The 24,373-nt window shown below is 48.5% G+C and overlaps 1 protein-coding gene across 8 annotated transcripts in view; it reads right to left on the bottom strand.

Annotated features, from left to right (window-relative positions):
- GATAD2A (GATA zinc finger domain containing 2A) overlaps positions 1-24,373 on the bottom strand; it is a 124,266-nt gene that overhangs the window by 53,522 nt on the left and 46,371 nt on the right. For 2 of the 8 annotated variants that reach the window (XM_025367181.1, XM_025367187.1), the window contains one exon: positions 21,422-21,502. The exons of 5 other annotated variants lie outside the window; for them this stretch is intronic. The gene's annotated coding sequence lies outside the window, so the exon portion shown is untranslated. Of the gene's footprint in view, positions 1-49; positions 70-21,421; positions 21,503-24,373 lie in introns of those variants that run through there. One more of the 8 variants, XM_025367183.1, reaches the window with a different exon arrangement.

Here is a 24,373-nt window from a genome sequence, read left to right as displayed (position 1 = left end):
GAACCTGCAGCCAGAAGGTATGAGCCCTCAGAATATCCCAACCACTCACCAGATAACAGACTCTGTGACAGCAGGTACAACATCTTGTCCATGTCCCTGGGGTGGCCCCACTTCTGGAAGAGTGTCAGTCACAGAGTAGGTGTGCTGTATATACTGGGTGCGTGAACAGAGGTATCACAGATAGGAGTGCTCTGAGTTGGGGGACTGGATCGGACACTTCAAACTCACTTTCAGCACGAGGATCCTCAGGGTCTGATCCAAATCTATTGCTCCTTTGTAATTAATAGAAGCATGGGGATCTTCTAATTTTTAAAGGCAAAACACCTAACAATGATTGAGCATTTACCCCACAACCACCTGTAAGGTAAATACTCTCATCAGCCGCCTTTTTGCAGGTGGGGAAACCGAGGCACGAAAGTATCTGGTCAGCCATCAGAAGGCCCCATCAACCACTCAAAGTCAGACCTGAAGACTCCAAAGGACAAGGGGAACACTGCACCTGTGGCAATCTGGGCTTGACCTTGCCCTCTCACACCAAGGGGTCCAGATGAGATATTAAGTGATTACGACTTTATTGTCATGAATGACAGCGAACCTTCTGGTGTTTGCCTTTACCTTCAAAGTATGGTTAAGTTTTGCTGTAGCACAACAGAGGCAGCACTCCTAAAAACCACTGCAGGATGCAAACCCATGTGATAAAAACACAGGGCTTATGGACATAAGGGGGTTAGGGACACAGTACTTCAAAACTTCACCTATGACATACAATAGAAGCCCAAGCAATGACACATGTGGATATACGGGCAGCACAGCTGCATACACGCTCAGTGGCTGAGAAATACACAAACGTTGCATGTCTGACCCTCACCTCGGGGAAGACTTGCTGCTTGCTGTGGGCATGGGTGGGTTGCCATTTCTGCTGGAGGGAGGCTGTCTGACTCCAGAAAGGGATGGGGTGTGGCCTGCAAAGTGTGGGACCTCGCAGGGGCTTGGTGCATGTCTGAGGTATGGGCAGTTTTATTTCATGTACTCACAGGTGCTCTATTAAACTGGGAACAGTTTTCTAGATTCACCTAATGCAAGAGTTGGCAAACGTTTTCTTAAAATGCTACACAGTAAATAATTTTGGCTCTGCGGGCCATTTAGTCTCTGTCAGGAGTCCTCAGCTCTGTGGTTCTGACAGGACGGCTCTCCCTCGAGACCCTTGGAGGATTATTTCCAGGAACCCCTTGGATGCCAAAATTCCCAGATGCTCAATCCCAGATATACAATGGTGTAGTATTAGCATACAACCTATGTACATCCTTCCATATGCTTTAGTAAGTCACCTCTAGATTACTTATAATACTCCATAAAATGTAAATGCTATGTAAACAGCTGTTATACTATAGTTTTATTTGTATTATTTTATGTTGTACTGTTTTTTCCATTTTTTTTCTTCCAAAAAAAATTTTTTTTTAAGAGCCAAAGTCTTGCTCTGTCACCCAGGCTGGAGTGGAGTGGTGTGATCTCGGCTCACTGCAACCTCCGTCTCCCGGGTTCAAGCAATTCTCCTGCCTCAGCCTCCTGAGTAGCTGGGACTACAGGCACACGCCACCATGCCTGGCTAATATTTTGTATTTTAGTAGAGACGGGGTTTCACTGTGTTGCCCAGGCTGGTCTCGAACTCCTGAACTCAGGCAATCCACCCACCTCGGCCTCCCAAAGTGCTAGGATTACAGTTGTGAGTTACCATGCCCGGCCCCCAAAAATAATTTCTTTAAGAGATGGGGTCCCACTGCGTTGCCCAGGCTGGTCTCAAGCTCCTGGACTCAAGAGATCCCCCTGCCTCAGCCTCCCAAGTAGCTAGAATTACAAGCACATACCACCATGCCTGCTTACCCCAAATATTTTCAATCCACAGTTGATAGAACTCAAAGACGCAAAACACAAGGATATGGAGGCCCAACTGTACATACCTGAATGGGCGTGTCTGTGAATTAAACTTTATTTACCAAAACAGGCCACCACTTGGTGGGCCGCAGTTTTCCAATCCCTAGCCTAGTGTTCAGAAGAATCTGAACAAAACCAGACGCAACCATTGCCAACATTTGTGTTACACCTCAACGGTCCTCTTAACACATCAATCGTGTTGGAACAAATCTACTTTTCCAAAATCAGCCTTAGAGCAGAATGGACTACAGACAAAAGTAGGTTTCAAAACCAGAACTCTAAGAGGGTGGGGGGGCAGGTGCAGTGGTTCACACCTGCAATCCCAACTCTTTGGGAGGCCGAGGAGGGAGGATCACTAGAGCCTAGGAATTCAAGATAAGCCTGGGCAACAAAGGGAGACTTCATCTCCAATAAATGTTTTTTCTTTTTTCTTTATTTTTTGAGACAAGGTCTCACTCTCACCCAGGATGGGGGCAATGTCTTGATCTCAGCTCACTGCAACCTCCACCTCCCAGGTTCAAGCGATCTTCCCCTAGCTGGGACCACTGGTGGGTGCCAACACGCCCAGCTAATTTTCTGTATTTTTGGAACAGATGGGATTTTACCATGTTGCCCAGGCTAGTCTCACACTCCTGAGCTCAGGTGATCCACCCACCTCAGCCTCCCAAAGTGCTGGGATTACAGGCGTGAGCCACTGCACCTGGCCTCCTGATAAAAATGTTTTAAGCTGGGTGCAGTGGCTCATGCCTGTAATCCCAGCACTTTGGGAGGCTGAGGTGGGTGGATCACCTGAGGTTGGGAGTTCAAGACCAGCCTGACCAACATGGAGAAACCCCATCTCTACTAAAAATACAAAGTTAGCCGGGTGTGGTGGTGCATACCTGTACTCCCAGCTACTCCAGGGGCTGAGGCAGGAGAATCGCTTAACCCAGGAGGTGGAAGTTGCGGTGAGCTGAGATTGCACCACTGCACTCCAGCCTGGGCAACAAGAACGAAAAACTCTGTCTCAAAAGCAAAACAAAAACAAAAAACAAACACAAAAACAAAACATAGGCCGGGCGTGGTGGCTCATGCCTGTAATCCCAGCACTTTGGGAGGCCAAGGAGAGAGGATTACAAGGTCAGGAGATCAAGACCATCCTGGCTAACACAGTGAAACCCCATCTCTACTAAACAAAACACAAAGAATTAGCCGGGTGTGGTGGTGGTGGGCACCTGTAGTCCCAGATACTTGGGAGGCTGAGCCAGGAGAATGGCATGAACCCGGGAGGCGGTGCTTGCAGTGAGCCAAGATCGTGCCACTGCATTCCAGCCTGGGTGACAGAGCAAAACTGTCTCAAAAAAAAAAAAAAAACCCACACACACACAAAATTTGACCAGGCGTGGTGGTTCATGCCTGTAGTCCTAGCACTTTGGGAGGCCAAGGCGGGTGGATCACGAGGCCAGGAGTTTGAGACCAGCCTGGCCAAGATGGTGAAACCCCATCTCTACTAAAAACACAAAAATGAGCCAGGCGTGGTGGCAGGCACCTGTAAGCCCAGCTACTCGGGAGGCTGAGGCAGAGAACTGCTTGAACCCAGGAGGCAGAGGTTGCAGTGAGCTGAGATCGCACCACTGCATTCCAGCCTGGGCGACAGAGTGAGACTCCATCTCAAAAAATAAATTAAAAAAATTAAAAAACAGCCAGTTGTGGTGGTGCATGCCTGTGGTCTCAGCTACGCAGGAGGCTGAGGTGGAAGGACTGCTTGAGTCCAGGAGGTCAAGGCTGCAGTGAGCTGTGACTTTGCCATTGCACTCCAGCCTGGGCAATAGAGCAAGACCTTCTATGTGCGGGGGACAGCGGACGGACTCGAATGTGTAAATTCAACCCAGGGCAAGGATTCAAGGTTAACTCTTTTGACAAGTCAGAAGGAAATTTAGTTTCAAAAAGTGCTATGTGCAGACAAGACAGCTTGCTACAGGGTCAATTTTATAGTGCCCTAAAAGCCCACACTTAGAACACTCAAGATAAATAGGTCCCCGGTAGAAGGAAATTATGTGCTATAAACTCAATTGCTGCAGTGGATGAAACTTTAACCCAGTTACAGAAACAAGCACTCCCTAAGCACAGGTGCCTGAGAATCACACCAAAGCCCTAAGGAAAAGCACGGGGCTGAGAATGACCTGAGGGGCACAAGCCCAGCCTGGGGGCCCAGGAGAAGCCTCACTGAGGAAGGGAGGTTTCAGTCACAGTGCAAGCGCAAGGTGTGAACCAAACACACCACTGAGGCTGATTGCTGGAGGAATGGGGGCTCAGGGATGCCCAGTGGCAGGAAGGGAGTCACAGGGCACGGGCTTCCCAGGTAACCAGGACTGACCATCACCTTTGAGGACTGAGGGAAAGCGAGGTCATTTGTGCCAGGGAAACCCTGAGGACGCATTACCTGGTTTTGGGGGGACGCACAGGAGGACAAGGTCCACACCCAGCCAGTGTGACCTCCCCCAACTAATGCTCTGCCCTACACATGACTGTCCCACTCCGAGGCAGGATCTGGACAGGCAGGTAACCTACACCATGTCCTGTCCCACAGAATGAATCAAGGTCCCAAAACAAAGTTACTGTGGGTGGCTAAAGGTCTTCGTGTGGTACATTTTGCCTGTGGCTTCAGCTCCTCAGCCCAGCCCCAGCCCAGGGGTTAAGTAGAACCACCAGGACCTGTCCTACCCACTGCCACGCCCTGCCTTAGTCCTTCAATTCTGCACGTCACTTCACCCCCCAGCCTGGGGGCGATCTATGTCCTGTCCAGCTCACACTGGGGCTCCCTGGACTTGGGGTCTGACATGGATTCTCTAAATCTTCTGCCTGGTTGAGAGGCTGATGCAGTTCAACAGGTAAACAACCACTTTACAAAAACAGGAGATGGAACTAACACATTCTTCTGTCCTGTTGAAGGTGCCAAGTCACTGTTACAAAGGCTTCCCACAAGATGGGCAGTCTCCCCGTTAGCCTCTGACAGCCACAGCAAGGCTCACAGTGCCTGAGCAGGGACTCCTTGGCCCCACCAGGGCTGTGGGCTCCAGGGAAGCCAAGGGCAACAAGAAGACTGGGAAGGGGACAAGGAACACATGGTGCCCAAGAAGTAAGAGCATCTGACCCTGTAGGAAAAGGCAGATGACAGACAAAGGAAACAGTGGGACAGCAGACAGACACCTCCCTGCCCTGCAAAGCATACACTAGTTACACACAGAGCAATCTTGCACAACACACGCGTGTATACTCATACGCATGCACAGTTTTTCATCCCCTCCTCCCACTTCTAAGTCTTGCTCAATTGTCTCAGAAAACATCTTTCTGGCCAGGAGCAGTGGCTCATGTCTATAATCCCAGCACTTTGGGAGGCCAAGAAGGGAGGCTCGCTTGAGTCCAGGGGTTCAAGGCTGCAATGATCGCACCATTGCACTTGCAGCCTGGGCAACAGAGCAAGACCCTGTCTCTAAAAAAAAGAAGAAAAAAAGTCTTTCTTCTGCATTTAATTCTGAGTAAAAGAACAGTAGTTCTCAAGAGCAATCAGCATCCACACAGCTACTGATCTACTTGTCTCAAGAATATGGAAAACCACAAAGTATGGTTTTCAGACACAAGGGCCGGAATCACCAAGTTGTAGAGCATGTAAAGGAGCCCCGAGCCCTGCTGAGTCTCACACACATTCCCACCCGCCTACTTCACTTCAATCCACACTACTTTGTTGGCCCCGCAATTTCTCATCAAGCTGGATAGAGCCACAGAACGTCCTCAACTCACTGGCACAGCAACCTTGCTCGTTGGTTCTACTTCATGCCGAAAACATGGTAATGTCAGCTTCCAGAGAAGCCACAAGAACTGACTTGTTGGCTGTTGCACATCTGGATGATGCGTGAACTCAGAAGGAAACTTCTGCAGCATGAGGAGCCTGATCAGTGCCTGGGACACCCCTTCTAATTCACAGCCCACCTGGCCCCATGGGACAGGGACCAATGATGGTCTCCTCAACTCGACCATGCCTGACGACAAAGATTCACCCTGCGCCAGACACTGACCTCCCAGAGGCACATCCTCAGTGGAGGACAGGCAGAGGAGCAGCTCAGGTCTCAGCCCTCACAGGAGCGCAGACCCAGCAAGGCCTGGGAGATGTGTGCAAATCACTATTTTGTTACAAGGCAACACTGGAAAAGGTATCGAGCATGCTGGTCCAAAGGAAGAGAGAAGAATCTAGAAATGCTTCATTTGAGCTGGGCCCCAAAGGGTAGAGTCTAGATTTGTAGAGATGGAAGAAAGAGGAAACGGTAGCAGAAATGGTGACGTGACAGAAATATACAGCACTGTGAAAATTAGTCTCCAAGAAAAGCAGATGAAGCCAAAATAAAAGGAGATTCAAACTCTTTTGGTTTTATTTTCTTTTTTTCTTATACCCAGAGAAGGTAGAAGAGATTCAAACTTTTTTTTCTTTTTGAGACAGAGTCTCGTTCTGTCGTCAGGCTGGAGTGCAGTGGTGTGATCTTGGCTCACTGCAATCTCCACCTCCCTAGTTCAAGCGATTCCCCTGCCTCAGCCTCCCAAGTAGCTGCGAGATTACAGGCATGCACCACCACACACAGCTAATTTTATTTTTTTATTTTTTGTATTTTAGTACAGACGGGGTTTCACCGTGTTGGCCAGGATGGTCTCGATCTCCTGACCTCATGATCCGGCTGTAATCCCAAGGTGCTGGGATTACAGGAGGAAGCCACCACGCCCACCCCACTTTTTAAAAGTCTGAATCTCAGCCGGGTGCGGTGGCTCACTCCTGTAATATCAGCATTTTGGGAGGCTGAGGCAGGCGGATGACAAGGTCAGGAGTTCAAGACCAGCCTGGCCAACATGGTGAAACCCCATCTCTACTAAAAATACAAAAAATTAGCTGGGCGTAGTGGCGGGCCCCTGTAATCCCAGCTACTCGGGAGGCTGAGGCAGGGGAATTGTTTGAAACCAGGAGGTGGAGGTTGCAGTGAGCTGAGATCATGCCACTGTACTCCAGCCTGGGAGACAAGAGCGAAACTCCGTCTCAAACAAAACGAACAAAAAAAAGAGTGTTTTTTTAAATGTAATGAGGTTGCTTGGTGAAAGAAAGCAGCCCGGTACAGAGGCCACACTTGTATTCAGCTGAATACGATGAACAAAAAGCCCCTACATAACCCCCAGCACCTTTGTGGTGGGGGGATCTCGACTGCCCCCTAGCCTGTGAGAGGAGGCCTGAAACCTTTAACAGGTCCTGAAGAAGAGAAACCTGAAAGCTGTCAAAAGGCACAGAACACACTCCAAAAAGACATGAGCAGCACACATCCAATTCAAGTGAAGTACCTCCCCTCAGGCCACCAAATACATAAATTTGAGCACGAGCGTTCCCTGGAGGGGGGTGAGCAACAGCCCCCACAGGTGTTCCTTACCCAGCACTTCCAGGAAGGCGCTATTTACAAGTGCCATGCTCAGCTCTGACAGAGGGAGAGGGGTATCTACTGCCTCCTCCTAACAGGGCACATGTGACAACCGAGGTGTGCCTAGTGCTGTGCTGCTGAATCGCAGGGTCCCTTCCTAGCATTTCATCTGAAATGTTAAGACCCATGAATATAAGCTGGTTCCCATCACCAAACAGTGGGCAGGGTCTGAGGCAACAACCAGGACATCCATCCCATCATCTCTAGTCCTTGGTTCTAGAGCTACTCAGAAATGCAGGTAATTAAGAATGAAAGGGGCCAGGTGCAGTGGCTCATGCCTGTTAATCCCAGCACTTTGGAAGGTAAGGCAAGAGGATCCCTTGAGGACAGGAGCTCAAGATCAGCCTGGGCAACATGGCAAGACCCTGTCTCTACAAAAAAAAAAATTTTTTTTAATATAAGATAAATAAAAGAATGAAGGAAGTAAAAAGAAAAGGCACCTCCGGCTTTCCCACTTACAAATAAATGCACACTTAAAATCTCATGTGTTTCAGGTAGAGGACTTGTAAATGATGCCTCCAAAATATTTTTTTAAATCAATTTATTAAGCTTTTTAGACAGGATCTCACTCTCTTGCTCAGGATGGAGTGCAGTGGCGTGACTACAGCTTACTGTAGCTTCAACCTCCCGGGCTGAAGCGATCCTCCCACCTTAGCCTCCCGAGATCACAGGTGGGCACCACCATACTGGGCTAATTTTTGTAGAGACAGAGTTTCAACCATGTTGCCCAGGCTGGATTTATTTTTTTTTTTTTTTTGGATACATTTAACAAAGTAAACCTAGAGAGCAAAACATCACGGAAACATACCCAGGTATATTATATATACACTCAAGTGACCATCAATGTTTTAAAAATAAAACCTTTCAAGTCTGGTGGCACGTGTGCATGTAGTTCCAGCTACTACGGAGGCCAAAGCAGGTGGAATGCTTGAGCCCAGGAGTTTGAAACCGCCTGGACCCTGTCTCTAAAAATAAGTAACATCTAGATGGTCTGCAAATTCCTAAATGTAACTCACACTAAGCCTGCACAGTGGAGAGCCGCTCTGGTAGCCTCTCACTCCAGCACTCTGTGCAGAGCAAAGCTGTTTTGGGCCTAAGTTGTCTCTAGAAAATAGATCACTGTTCCCAATAACCAACAGCCCTCCCATGGTGTGCCCCACCGCTCAGACTCACCACAGAATTGTGCAGGGCCAGCCTGGGACAGACAGGTCCCCAGACCCCAACCTCCCTCTCTGGTGTCATCTAGGGAAAAAAATAAACTGGAGAAGCATAGTTCTTAACCAGGGAAGATGGTGTAGAGATTATGCCATCTTCCAGAGACACAGATGATTGCCTGAAAACTCCCAAAACCAGGGACAATAGTGTCCACACACGGGCCACGAAAGAGCCCCACAAGGATCACAATTAGCTGCTTCTGTACATTGGCCCTGTGTCTCAGCTTGGGGGCCCTTCCGGGTAACATGAGATGAAAGCCTGTCTTCACCCCCAAGTTGTACCAGACCATAGGAAAAAGCACACCTAAACTGATCACAGGTTTTATGAAGAAAAAGACAGGTAGCAAATAAGCATCTTTAAAATTACTGCTAGGCTGGGAGCAGTGGCTTACGCTTGTAATCCCAGCACTTTGGGATCCTGAGGCTGGCAGATCATTTGAGATCAGGACTTCGAGACCAGCCTGGCCAACATGGTGAAACCCCATCTCTACGAAAAAATTTAAAAATTAGCTAGCACGGTGGTGGGCGCCTTTAATCCCAGCTACCCAGAAAGCTGAAGCAGGAGAATTGCTTGAACCCGGGAGGTGGAGGTTGCAGTGAGCCGAGATTGTGCCACTGCATTCTAGCCTGAGAGACAGAGAGACTCCGTCTCAAAAACAACACAACACAACACAACACAACACAACCACCAATAGCTCCCTGTGCTCACACTGAAGATTAAGACTTGGTTTGTGCGTGTGACATCTCAGAACTGCTCAGTGCCCAACACTGCCCTCACTTGAGGCCGTGCTTCAAGTGGCCCCACACCTGCGCCGCTGTTGGCCAGGGCCCGTGCCCAAGCCCAACCCTGCGGCCCCAGAGAAACAGATGCTGCCCAAGGAACACACGACATAGAAACAAGGTGCCGCCTGTGATGGGGAATCCGAGCAGTCTTAGAAACCTCCACAGGTAAGCAGGGACCAGAGTCCCAGCTGCAGAACGTCACTGTGAGGGCTGGCTATGCTCCCATTCTGTGGGAAGGGCCTAGCTCTCTGTCCCCTCCCAGATGCCTCCTGGGCTGTGAGCCTACGTGGCCTACGAAGGGTTACGCCTGCCATTTCCATGCCATCTGCTACGTGGCCATCGGGCGTCACATCACAAAATGGGAGGCCTTAACCCTTCCAGGGCTGCAGTCTCTCAGGGCTGAGCCAGGCTGAGCTGTGGCCCTGACCACCAGCTCGATCAAGGCCTGAGACTGGAAATGGCAGGGAGATCTGGCACAGAAAATTCCAAGGGCCAGAGAAGCCTTCTCAGTTCCTGGAAGGAAATGTCAAGTGGAAAGTGAGGGAACCAAAGATTCATCTCTTGCCATTTTCATCAGGGCACCCAGCAACGTGGTGACGCTGTGGGCTGGAGGCCCTGCCCACGCGCCCTTCCTCAAGCTCCTCCCTACAAGCATCCTGCAGCATCACAGAGCCACAGGGAGGATCACAGCCAGCGGGAAAACCTACTTCTATGATGAAACAAACTTTCTGCTCTCAAAGCAGCCCCAGCCCGTGGGTCTACCCACAAACAATCCTTGCAGCACGTTCCTGCACAGCTGTAAGGGCTGGGATAGAAATCCTACTTTGCAAATGGAACTCTACCTTGCAAATGGAACTCTACCTTGCAAATGGAACTCTTTCCCTCAGGGGTGGGAGGAGTCTGGGTATAGACACCTACACCAACCTCTGGGCAACAGCTAAGCCATGAAGTATACATGATGGGGGAGTGGAGGGTCTGTCTGTATCAGTGCTTCTTTAGTAAAACATAATAACACAGAAGCAAAGCCCTGGCCAGAAGGTCCTGCTGGCCTCTCTGACCATATCCAGCCACCCCTGTGCCCATCCCCCAAGTATAACCAACCCCTCTCCTGTTCTCTCAGCTGGACGCACTCCCACCTCAGGGCCTTTGCATCTCCACTCCCCCAGGTCTCAGCTGATACTGCAAAGTGAGAAATGCCTCCCCTCCACAGATGCTCCCCAGGGGGTCTCTATCCCCTTTCCTGCCTCATCACCACTTGACATGCTATTTACTCATCTCTCTGTTTGTGGGCTTCAACCCCCAAGATATCAAGGGACACCTATTTCTCTAGCACTACCATCCAAGGGCCCATCCAGGCACAATGCTTTGCAAGGAAGAGGCAATGGATACGCATTTATTAAACAGATTTGAAAAAGTACTTTCAGAACTCCCAACTACCACTGCCCTTCAACCTCCTTCCTGGTTAGTAAGCCAAAATGTCTTCATGCCGACAGAAAAGATAATGATCAAAACCAAACAAAACCTGGCCAGGCACCGTGCAGTGGCTCACGCCTGTAATCCCAACACTTTGGAAGGCTGAGGCGAGAGGATCACGTAAGGCCAAGAGTTTGAGACTGGCCTGGGCAACATAGTGAGACTGTCTTTACAAAAAAAATAAAAACAAAACAAAATCTTTATCTCACCCCATATATGAAAATTAACTCAAAATGGATGAAAGATCCAAGTATTAGGAGCTAAATCTATAAAACTCTTAGAAGAAAACACAGGAGAAAAATGTCATGACTTTGTGTTTGGCAAACAGTCTTACATATGACACCAAAGCACAACATCAAAAAAAGAAAAAAGATAATTTGGACTGCATCAAAATTAAAATCTTTTGTGCAAAGGGCATTATAGAGTGGGGAAAAAAACCCATAGAATGGGAAAAAATTATAGCAAATCATACACCTGGGTAAGGGTCTAGTGTCCAGAACATATGAAGTATCCTTACAACTCAGCAACAAAAAGACAAGCAATCCAATTTTAAAATGGTCAAAAGACTTGAAAAGACATTTCTCCAAAAAAGAGAGACAAATCACTAATAAGCATGTGAAAAAGGCTCTGTCTCAGTGTCATTAGTCATAAGGGAAATGCAAATCAAAACCACCATGAGAAACCGCTTCACACCCACTAGGATGGCTACAATCAAAAAAGCCAAATAAGTACTGGTAAGGATGTGGAGAAATTGGGACCCTCATACACTGCATGGTGGAAAGTAAAATGGTAGAGCAGCGTGGAAAACAGTGGAAAGTAAAACAGTAGAGTGATGTGGAAAACAGTCTGCCAGTTCCTCAAAAAGTTAAATGCAGAGTTCCCACATAAGCCTGGGCAGGGCCTCCAGCCCACAGAGTCACCATGCTACTGGGTGTCCTGCAAGTCCACTTCTAGGTATATCCAAGAGAGGTGAATATAGGTAGTCAAACAAAAATGTGCAGGTGAATGTTAAAAGCAGCATTATCTACAACAGCCAAAAACTAGAAAACAACCCAAATGTCCATCAATGGATGAATGGATAAACAAAATGTGGTCCATCTAGACAATGGAATATTATTTGGCCATAAAAAGGAATGAAGCTCTGACACAATGTGACTGAACATCATGCTAAGTGAAAAAAGGTCAGACAAAAAGGTCACATATTGCATGATCCCGTTTATATGAAATGCCAGAAGAGGCAAACCCAGAGACAAAAAGTAGAATCAGTGGCTGCTGGGAGGGTGGAGAGCAGAGTCAAGGAAAAAGGAGTTACTGCTAATGGGGACAAGGTTTCTTTTCACGGGAGGGGGAAAGGTAATGAAAATGTTCTAGAAGGCCAGGGGCGGTAGCTCAAGCCTGTAATCCCAGCACTTTGGGAGGCCAAGACAGGCGGATCACGAGGTCAGGAGATCGAGATCATCCTGCCTAACCCGGTGAAACCCCGTCTCTACTAAAAAATACAAAAAACTAGCCGGGCGAAGTGGCGGGTGCCTGTAGTCCCAGCTACTCGGGAGGCTGAGGCAGGAGAATGGTGTAAACCTGGGAGGCGGAGCTTGCAGTGAGCTCAGATCCGGCCACTGCACTCCAGCCTGGGCGACAGAGCGAGACTCCGTCTCAAAAAAAAAAAAAAAGTTCTAGAATTACAGGTGATGGTTGCACAATACTGTGAATGGGTTAAATGCCACTAAACAACACACTTTAAAATGTCAAAACTGGTGAATTTTCTACCATGTGAATTTTACATGTTTTTTTAAAGAGGTGAGAAAACAAAACAAAAACAAAAATACTAATTCCAATAGCTATGAACCCCTCTAGAGCTACTAAAATACTAACAAGCAAAAGCAGGTTTGCTGTGACCCCAACAGCACAGAACTGGGTCCTCCAGTAAACACGCTCCTTTTGTACAACAAGACCCCAAACAACCACACAGCCGTCAGCCATCAGGGCAAGCAGTCTCTATGTCACCACCAACCATGAGCCCCACAGAAAAACTGCAGGAGGCTGCAGCAAGCCCACTGTACATATGGGAATTCAGGACCATCTCCCAGCGAAAGATCCAATGCCTGGGAGTATGAGAATGTGGGACACGTAAGGGAGAATTCACCAAGGAGGAGCCAAGGCAGAAAGAGGAAGTGGCCTCAGAGGGCTGGAATCACAAGAGCTACTACCAGCAGAGCCCCACCTCCGCCAGGCCTTATCACAGGCCCCACACTGCTTAAAATCCAAATAAAACAAAACCGCCGTGGTGGCTCTTTTTTTTTTAAAAAAAAGATGAGGTCTCACTCTGTTGTCCAGGCTGGAATGCAGAGCCATGATCATGGCTCACTGCAGCCCCGACCTCCAGGGCTCGAGCAAGCCTCCCACCTCAACTTCCTGAGTAGCTGGGAATAAAGGCACGTACCACCACACCTGGCTAATTTTTGTATTTTTGTAGAGACTCGGTCTCACCACGTTGCCCAGGGTGGTCTCAAACTCCTAGGCTCAAGAGATCCACCCGCCTTGGCCTCCCAAAGTGCCGGGACCAAAAGGCGTGACACAGTGGTTTTACACTAACACACTATTGGAGAAGTGCCACAGGCCTCAACGTCACAAGGTGTTTCACTCGTTTATTCGTCCAAACACCTGCTTAAGTTTCTACTTAGGGATCAGGGACACCCTTGGGGTGCCAACGATAGGCCACCTACTGGGAGCTGCCTCAGGAGCCCCAAGGAGAACACTGGAGTGGGGGGCACAGCAGGCACAGCACAGACCTGAGAGAGGCAGAGCTGAAGTCCCTCACACACTGTTCGCTGGATCCCTAGATCACAACTCTTAAGCACTACTGTTCATGAAACAGTCATGTGCAAGTCCAGCTAACCACCTACTTTATCCACTCGTGATGGGCTACGACTGCTGTGGATGGACAATCCCAATGGGGAGGGGAGAATGGTTTTTATCACAGAGTCAGGGTACTGGAGTGGTGGTCAGATGTGCCCCAGGTACTGAGCAGGAAGGGGACAGGAAGGAGGCCCAGAAGCTCATGGTGCGGAAGCTGCCCTCAGCTGTCCGGACAAAGCCAGAAAGCCTGATTCACCCCCAAGGGCCTCAGCTTCCTCACCTGTAAAATGGGAACAGCATCCACTTTATTGCTAACATTTCCTGAGGGCTCCACGAAGGGTAGCAGTGAGTGTTGTTATTACAGAAAATAAAAGTGTGTAAGAGAGGCTGTCTGGTGGGCTGACAGGCCACAGTTTCTTCTGGTAATTCCAGTCTCTGCTCATGGTTTTCTGCTTGAATTTGAACTACCCCCAGGTGGCCTCCTAAACTACCCCCAACTGGCCTCCACCTCAGCTTTTATAAATGGCCATTTCCCCTCTTCTAGATGATCCAGTCATGAAGCTCCCTGAGGGAAGACCTGGGCCAAATCCAATTTTCACACTTTTCATTAAGGAAATTTCAAATCCACCCACAGAGTAGAGAATGGTGTGATTAACTGTAGGTGCTTACCACCCAGGTCCACGCCCATCGGGGACCACCCTCGTGTCTTCTACATGCCACTCCTTTCTCCCTCTCTCCCCTACTAGCTTCCAGGAGGCAAATCCTATGAAACATGCATTTGTGCTAAAGGGTTCAGTATTTATCTTTACACAACAAGCATGACCACAACACTGTGATCCCACCTTTGACAATTTCACAATCAACCTTCTGTCTTTGTTGGAGTCACATCTGGTTGAAATCCCTAGGTCCCCTTACTGACACAATCATATGTTCAGACAGTTAGGATGCTTGTTCTGTTTCCCACTGTTGGTTTGGCAAATGGTGTCCCTGTGGCATAAGTCCACATGCCCCCAATTTCTCGTAAACTAGACCTTGAGGCGTGGTGAGTGCACATCCCTGTGGAAGCACAGGACACCCTCCTTGGGGGCCAGTGGCTAGGGAGAATCACTGTCTGGACCTCACAGTCTGGACCCCCCAATTCACTAGGTGCCTGCAATAAACTTAAAATTCTGTCATTTCATATTAATTTGCTAAAATACATCAATAGCTGTGCTGCCCATTAGCCACATGTGGCTATTTAAATAGACAAAATTAAACTCGGCGTCCTCAGTCATGCTATGTTAAGTGCCACGTAGGGCAGACGGTGTAGAGCATCCCTGTCACCCTAGGCAGTTCTGTGGGCCAGCACTGCCCCGCGAGGGAACCTTGCCCTCACCCACAGTCTCGTTCTTACAGTGTGCAGCCCACAGAGAAGATGCAGGAAAAATGCCTGTTGCTTTCCTTCTACCAATTTTCAAAACGAGCTAGCTCCCTAACTCCTACCGAAGGAGACCAGTGAATTTCTTCATCAATAAGAAACTGTGGGTCTTTTTTTTTTTTTTTTTTTTCTTTTTAAAGCTGAGGGGGTCCCGCTACATTGCCCAGGCTAGACTCAAACTCCTGAGCTCAGGCGATCCTATGGCCTCGGCCTCCAGAACAGCTTGGATGGCAGGTGCGTATAAACACAGCCAGCTTAAAACACTTGGGTTCCTTTTTCTTTTTTTTTTTTTTTTGAGACAGTCTTACTCTGTCACCCAGACTGGAGTGCAGTGGCGCAATCTCGGCTCACTGCAACCTCCGCCTCCCAGGCTCAAGCAATTCTCCTGCCTCAGCCTCTCGAATAGCTGGCATTACTATCGCCCAGTTAATTTTTATATTTTCAATAGAGACAGGGTTTCACCATATTGGCCAGGCTGGTCTTGAACTCCTGACCTCAAATGATCCACCTGCCTCAGCCTCCCAAAGTGCTGGGATTACAGGTGTGAGCCACGGCATCCAGCCAGCCTTGGATTTTTAACACATCTAACTCAGGGGCTCCTTGTTCTTGTTCACTCTTGCTTGTCCCATCCGTGCCAGTGGGGGCTCTGTGGGTCCTTTTGATACAACCCCAGAAGTGTCTTACACAATTACCACATTCCCCAGGCAGAATTAGAATTAAGCGTTTTATTTAAAGTACTTCAGGTCTTGGCCAGGTGCAGTGGTTCACACCTGTAATCCCAGCACTTTGGGAGGTTGAGGTGGGTGGATCAGAGGTCGGAGTTCGAGACCAGCCTGACCAACATGGAGAAACCCTGTCTCTACTAAAAATACAAAATTAGCCAGGCGTGGTGGTGCATGCCTGTAATCCCAGCTACTCAGGAGGCTGAGACAGGAGAATCGCTTGAAACCAGGAGGCAAAGGTTGCAGTGAGCCTGGATCGTGCCACTGCACTTCAGCATGGGCAACAAGAGTGAAACTCTGTCTCAAAAAACAAAAAACAAACAACCCCAAATTTAAAAATTAGCTGGACATAGTGGTGCCCTGTTGTCCCAACCACTTGGGAGGCTGAGGTGGAAGGACTGCCGGAGGGTGCAGTGAGTTATGATCACACCACTGCACTCCAGCCTAAGTGACAGAGCAAGACCCTGCCAAAAAAAAAAGCTAGTGCTTTGGGTTTTATATTTGCATTTTTCTTTTGTGTGGTAAATTTTGGTTCTTAATGACATTACCTGTTTTTTCCTACAATATATAACAGGAATAATGCTAATATTGTTACCCTGAAACCAAAACCAGGATTCCAAAAAACAGCTGAAGATTTTAAGAAAATTGTTTTTAGCCGGGCATGGTGGCAGGTGCCTGTGATCCCAACTATTTGGGAGGCTGAGGCAAGAGAACCACTTGAAACCTGAAGGCGGAGGGTGCAGTGAGCCGAGATCGCACCACTGCACTCCAGCCTGGGTGACAGAGCAAGGGGAGGGAGGGGAGGGAGGGGAGGGAAGGAAGGGAAGGAAGGGAAGGAAGGAAAGAAATTTGGCTGGGTGCAATGGCTCACACCGTTAATCCCAGCACTCTGGGAGGCCGAGGTGGGCAGATCACGAGGTGAGGAGACTGAGACCATCCTGGCTAACATGGTGAAACCTCATCTCTACTAAAAATACAAAAAAATTAGCCAGGCGTGGTGGCGGATGCCTGTAGTCCCAGCTACTCAGGAGGCTAAGGCAGGAGAATGGTGTGAACCCAGGAGGCAGAGCTTGCGGTGAGCCGAGACCGCGCCACTGCACTCCAGCCTGGGTGACAGAGCAAGACTCTGTCTCAAAAAAAGAAAGAAAGAAAGAAATTTGTTTGCCCCTATTGGATATCTCGCTAAAACATTTACAATCAAACTACTATGTTTTAAAGTTATCAGAAATAAGTCCTGAGAGGTTAAGTCACCAATGTGCGTCACAACTGACATGCACCTAGATTCATTCATTTTTGTCTTTGGTTCTTAAGGGATTGCTTCCCCCTCCACTGCCACCACTTGGCTTTTGTTTTGTAATTACATAAAGCCCGTACATGATGCTACAAAGAAAGGACACGTGAAGAAGTCTCGCAGTGCTCCAGTGCCCTCTCCATCCCTTCTCCTGAAGGTGACCATGCGGTTCCTTTATGGTTTGTAAAAATAAAAGATGAGCAAATCCCCCCACCTTTCCTTAGGTAAGTGACAAGCACACTCCATCTCTTCTTCCTTTACATTGTTCTTTTTTCTGCTTGTCATTTCAACTAGAAATCCTGTCACCACCACAAATGAAGACATCACCTACTCCTCCCTTCACTCAGGGGCTCAGGCACTACCCTGTAGGCAGAGCCAACACCACGAGTTGCCCAGTCCAGCCACTGACACATCTAAGTCATTCCCAGCTTTGTTTGTTTCTGGAGTGTTGTAATGAACGCAATCCTTGTCACAATCCTTCCTTATGTCTAACCATGTTTGGGACACATTTCCAGAAGTGGATTTGCTGGAGCAAAGAGTAAACACATGTCTTTGTTTTGTTTTTTTTTTTTGAGATAGGGTCTCACTTTGTCACCTATGCTGGAGTGCAGTGGCATGATCTTGGCTCACCACAACCTCCGCCTCCCGGGCTCAAGCGATTCTCCTGCCTCAGCCTCCCGGGTAACTGGGATTACAAGCGTGCACCACCACACCCAGCTAATTTTGTACTTTTAGTAAAGATGGTGTGTTTCACCATGTTGGCCAGGCTGGTCTCGAACTCCTAACCTCAAATGATCCACCTGCCTCAGCCTCCCAAAGTGCTGGGATTACAGGTGTGAGCCACTGCGCCTGGCCACTTGTCCTTTTGCTAGATGTTGCAAATACCCGAGAGGAGGTGTGAATTCCAGAAGCAACTACCATGGCACTACCTGACTCACACCACTAGAACAGTGTCTACTCCAGGTGCTTGCCAACCGAAAGGTCAGAAATGTCTTGATGGTGCTCCAACGTGCAGGATTCTTACATCAGAAAGATTGCGCATCATTCACATCTTGGTCAAGGCCCACATGCATTACCTGTCCTGTGATGCAATCTGATTTTCCATAGTCACACCCATTTTTGATCCTTAACACCCAGCACTAGGCAGTGTGTGCCTGCTTAACAAAGAGGACCTGACAGGCCAAATTCAAGGGCAGACACCAAGTCCATGAGCAGGCAAGACTGCCCCTGCGCCCGCAAGAATAAATGTACACACAAGTGGGTGTTATGTGTAGACTGCGTGCCATAGGCACGGGAAGGAGCTGCTGGGCACACCGAGGGCCAGCCCTCCTCCAGCCCTGCTCCCTCCACCACGCCCATGTGGTCCTGGGTGACAGGAATGGGGACACTCCAGCCGATCACAGTCCATAATTTCCACTGAAAGCAAGTGTGGGCTGGTGCTGAGTGAGACACACCCAAGAGTAGCTGAAACTTGCAATTTGTGGAGAAAACCTAAAATCAATCAATATGCTGGGCTGTCTTACACATCCACAACAAAGCGTGCATACAAGCTGACACATTTATAAATCCTGAAGAAATAATTACTCAAGGGTGGCTTCTGCCTGTTTGACCACTAAGCATTGTGTGCCACGACTGTTTATAGACTGTGCTTTTCTATCTTCTGTCAAGTCCCTTCAAGCACAGGTCAAAGGAAAACCTGGGGCGACCTCTGGAATTCCCTTGTGAACTCCCAAACTGACTGCCTGAATGCTATGGCTAGGTCTTCCCTGCTGGCTGGCAACAGAGAAGAGGGAGGTCTCCTCCATTCATTTATTCACTAAACAAGTACCTATTGCTCAGACCATGTGATTCTGAGTTAAGAAAGGGCCAGGCAGAGGGGTGGGTACCCCGCCTGGGGTCTGGGAGAAACCAAAGCCAGCCCTGCTGCCCTCAGACAATGCCCTGGGCTGCAGGACAAGAGGCAGTCGCTCGCTTCCCTGGGCTAGCTGTGGGTGCTTACCCCTCAACAAAGGAGATGAGCTCAAGCTGGGCACAGTGGCCCGCACCCGGTAGTCCCAGCTACTTGGGAGGCTGAGGTGGGAAGATCGCTTGAGCCCAGGATGTTGAGGCTTCAGTGAGCCATGATAACACCACTGCACTCAAGTCTGGGTGACAGAGCAAGACCCTTTCTCCAAAAAGGAGGTGAGCAAACATGATGACAGCTATGTGGCTTTGCGACTCTGAGTCCCTAATCCTCCTCTCTGTCTCTGTTAATGCCTGACATCTACCAAATAGTAGTTACAGCATAACAGCACCAAGTATTAGGCTCTGACAAGTCTCAACTCTCTGTAGGAAATTGGCACAGACTCAGAGTCCGAACTTGTCTCCAAAGAGCTGAGAGCCCTGTGTAAGTGTGAGGAAACATAAAATAGTGCAGACACCATGGATAACAGTCTGCTAATTCCTGAAAAACAGAAAGTTACTATATGATCCAGTAACTGCACCCCTAGGTATATACTAAGAAGAACGCAACACAGGTATTCAAACAAAAGCTTGTACACGAATGTTAAAAGCAGCACTATTCACAATAACTAAAAAAGTAGAAACAACTCAAATGTCCATCAATCAATGAATGGATAAACAAAACGTGGTTCATCCATATAATGGAGTATCATTCAGCCATAAAAAAGAAGGAAGCACTGATTTATGCTTACAATGTGGATGAACCTCAAAAACCCGTTGACTAACAGAAGGCAGACCCAAAAGGCCACTTACACAAGTGTTAAGAGTCCACTTACAATAAACGTCCACAACAGGCAAATCAACAAAGACAGAAAGTGGATTAGAGGTCATCAGGAGAAAGGGGAGGGGGGAGATGAGGAGTGACCGCAAATGACCATGCTGTTTCCTTTTGAGGTAAAGAAAATGTTCTGGAATTAAATAAATGTGGTAGTTGTAGAACTCTTGAATATATATATAAAAAAAAACTGAATTGCACACTTTAATGAGTGAATTGTATGGTATGCAAATTACACCCCAAAAAAATTTTTGGGATATAATTTGCCTGTATGCCCAATACTTTGGGAAGCCAAAGCGGGAGACTCACTTGAGGCCAGGAGTTCAAGACCAGCTTGGTCAACACAGCAAACTCCGTCTCTACAAAAAATACAAAAATTAGCTGGTTGTGGTTGCACACGCCTGTATTCCCAGCTATTCAGGAGCCTGAGGCGGGGAGGATAGCTTGAGCCCAGGAGTTCGAGGCTGCAGTGAGCTATGATTATGCCATTACACTCCAGCCTGGGTGACAGAGTGAGACCCTGTCTCAAAACATAAAAAATAAAAATGTAAGCACCAGGAAAGTTTCGTTTTGTTTGGAGGACGTTCTGGAAATGTTTTCCTGACAATTGAATCACCTGCCCATGCCCAGATTTTCTTGCCATATGAAGATAAGAGCTGAAACCTCACAAAACTGATTGCAACACTTGTTCTGTGCCATGGTCAGCACAGCGGCCACATCTCACACTGCGTGGCCAGCAAGATCCTGTTCGATGGGGCATGAACCTCTAGGCAAGTCACCTGTCAACTCTGGCCCATGTGTGTCCCTGTCTATCAAATGGAGCAGCTGACCCAGGGACTGCCTCCAAGTTCTAAGACATCTTTCAGTTTTGCGTTCTTCTCCAGGTAGGTAGCCCTGGGCCAAAACATCACTGACCAGGCTTGATGGTAACAGAGAAAATCCAAGGTACCCAGCAATGCCCTGGTAAGTCTGGACAGCTCTTGACAGTCTCTGTGTAAGAGCTCCACGCAGCAGGAAAAGCTCAGCTTTGCCATGAGGCATGAGGCAAGGTAAGGGCAACCAGCTCCAAGAACCAGTACAGGGCCCTGGGCTTCACGGTGATTAAGGAAAAAATCTAATGGCATCTATCAGTGTTGGGAAATCATGGGAATGGCCAGAGGGCAAAGGCCACTAGCCAGGATTATCCTCTGCCCCTGCCCCTCAGAGAGGACAGGCTCATCTTATGTAGACCTAGGGTTTTCAAATGAATGACCAATTAGAATGGTTTCTCTTTCCCTGAGACCTGAAGGGAAGGACCAGGCAGCCCCATACAGATGGTGCAGTGTGCGATCCCAGAGGGCCTGCCTCCCTCCATCTTCTCTAGCAGGTGGCTGAAGCAGCACTCAGTTTAAAGTGTCCAAGAAGCTGACCGAAGCCTGCTGGATGCGTGGAACCTTCACTCCACAGACACTACACCCCAAGCACTCACCTGGCTTCGGGGTATGGGGTGCTGGTCCTACCAGTTGGCCATGGCCACAGCAACGTCAAAAGGCTACTTGAGCTGACCAACCTAAAGCGAAGGACAGAGAAAGAAACACTGTGTTTCCAAGGAAGGTTTCTGGAACATACTGGCATTTCTAAAATGTCTCTAACCCCTGGAACTACATAGCAAAATTTCAGATTTCCAGAGTTTTGCCTCAGCTACCTTCCACAATGGGGACAGTTGGAGGAAACAAATTTCTACTGATCTCTGAGGTATGAAACAATACAGCGCTAACCAATAAACACCAACATCCCAGACACTGTCTTCACCAATACAGATGGTGACATAAAAAGCAACCACATGATGAAATATAATTATTTTTGTCTTTCATCTACTGAATACAGACAAATGGCTCAAGTTTCCCGCCCCTGCCCCACCCAGACGGAGTTTCACTCTTATGCCCAGGCTGGAATGAAGTGGCACAATTTCGGCTCACTGCAACCTCTGCCCCCTGCGTTCACACGATTCTCCTGCCTCAGCCTCTAGAGTAGCTGGGTCTACAGGTGCCCACCACTATGCCCGGCTAATTTTTGTATTTTTTAGTAGAGATGGGGTTTCGCCATGTTGGCCAGGCTGGTCTCAAACCCCTGACTTCAGGCGATGCACCCACCTCGGCCTCCCAAAGTGCTAGGATTACAGGCACGAACCACCGTGCCCAGCCCAAGGTTTTATTATAATAGTAATGACATTAAAAACAGAAATAGGCCAGGTACGATGGCTCACGCCTGTAGTCCCAACACTTTGAGAGGCCAAGGCAGGATTGCTTGAGCCTAGCAGTTTGAGATCAGCCCGGGCAACATAGTGAAACTCTGTCTCTACAAAAAAATACAAAACTTAGCCAGGTGTGGTGGTGTGTGCCTGTGGTCCCAGCTACTTGGGAGGCTGAGGTGGGAGAATCACCTAAGCCCGGGAGGTTGAGGCTGCAGTGAGCCACGATCCCACCACTGCACTCCAACCTGGGCGACAAAGTGAGACCCTGTCTCAAAAAACCACCGAGAAACAGTAACATCTAGCATTTAATAGGTACTTATTTCCAGGTACTGTGCTCACATAGCATCTCTGAATCTCCAAGGCAACCATAGAGGCAGGTTCCTGGATCATGCCCATTTTACAGATAAGGGATCTGATGTGTTTGATCTTCAGGAACTTGCCCAGGGTCACAGAGTACACAGGCAGCACCCAGGGTTCACCCAGGTCTCATTCTCCAAATGTAACCTCCCCACCATCATGTTCTCTGTCATGGACCCCAGGGAAACCAGCCACCATTCCTGGTGGAGGCACTACTAGGTTTATCCTCAAGATGAGGGCATGATGTGCCTGGGAATGGGCAGACTTCACCCTCCAGACTGAGAGGGCGTCACCTCCAAAACCAAAGGTCATGGTCATCCCCATGGGATGCTGTCCAGAGAGGAAGAGGCTGCCTATCTTACAGACAGGAAAACTAAGGCTCAACAATGTTCAGGAACTTCTCTTCCAAGGTCACAGAGAGAATACCTCGGACTTCCACTTCCGTTTTGTGACGTCAGACGTCCAGGGCTGTGGGCCAGAGGCTGAACCTTAGGAACCAGCCAAATCCCAGACTCCCAAGCAGTTCTGTCAGTTGTAGCTTGCCAAATAGTGTCAACATCACTTCTGTTGTCATTCTTTGCACCCACATGACTACCAGGAGCTTGCTCTGATATGAAACCTTTATTTTTAAACTGGGTTCACAGCAATTCACAGCTGATGGATGGCGAGAAACACCCCCACAGGAGAACTTGCAAAAATGACAGGGGACACCACCAGTGAACTCTATGGAAAGACCTCTGGGCACCTCCTAAATGAGGCACAGGGCTAGCTCCTCAGGAAGAACCCTTTCTGCCACTCTTTTTAGCCCCACTCAGGCTGAGAAACCCAATGGGCAGCGTTAGTCCTAATTATTTTGTATCTGCCAATCCGAGGCCTCTCTGCCCCAAGGGTGGAAAGCCTCAGAAGCAGGTGTCCTGTGCTGTTGGAGGATCTGTTGCAGGATCAAGGTCTATATATATAAAATCAGCTGTGTTTCTACACACGGGCACCAATCAATCAGAACTCAAAACCTGAAAAAAGTCATTTACATTAGCATAAAAAAGGTGAACTACTTAAGGATAAAGAAACTACAATGAAACAACGAGAAAAATGAAAGAAGGCCAGGCACAGTGGCTCACACCTATAATTCCAGCACTTTGGGAGGTCAAGACAGGCAGACCAATTGAGCTCAGGGGTTCAAGACCAGTCTGGCCAATATGGCAAAAACCCATCTCTACAAAAAAATTTTAAAAATTAGCTGGGTGTGGTGGCATGCACCTGTGGTCCCAGCTACTTTCGAAGTTGAGGTGGGAGGATCACCTGAGCCCATATTGGCTCTGTTGCCCAGGCTAGAGTGTAGTGGCACGATCACAGTTCACTGCAACCTCTGCCTCCTGGGTTCAATCAATTCTCCTGCCTCAGCCTCCTAAGCAGCTGGGACTACAGGCATGCACCACCACGCCCAGCTAATTTTTGTATTTTTAGTAAAGACGGGGTTTCACCATATTGGCCACACTGGTCTCGAACTCCTGACCGTGTGATCCACCCGCCTCCGCCTCCCAAAGTGCTGGGATTACAGGTGTGAGCCACCGCACCAGGCCACTTAATAAATATTTATTGAATGGGCAAGCAGGGATAGTTTAATCCTGAAGGAGAAGGGGCCGATCTCAGAAGCCCACTGCAGTAGCCCCACAATACAATCAGTGCAAGATTCACAAAGGAGGAGACCAAGCAGAAGACCACTCAGCATGATCACAACTAGCGCCATTTCTTCAAAGTACACTGTAATCACTTTCCACTAATCTATCATTTGGACTGTTTTGCCATCCATCCTGCACTGGCTGGGTTCAG

Source organism: Theropithecus gelada, chromosome 19 (genome assembly GCF_003255815.1).
Source record: "Theropithecus gelada isolate Dixy chromosome 19, Tgel_1.0, whole genome shotgun sequence".
NCBI lineage: Eukaryota > Metazoa > Chordata > Mammalia > Primates > Cercopithecidae > Theropithecus > Theropithecus gelada.
Note: the sequence above shows the minus strand (reverse complement) of the source record. Positions and strands in the feature narration are given on the sequence as shown.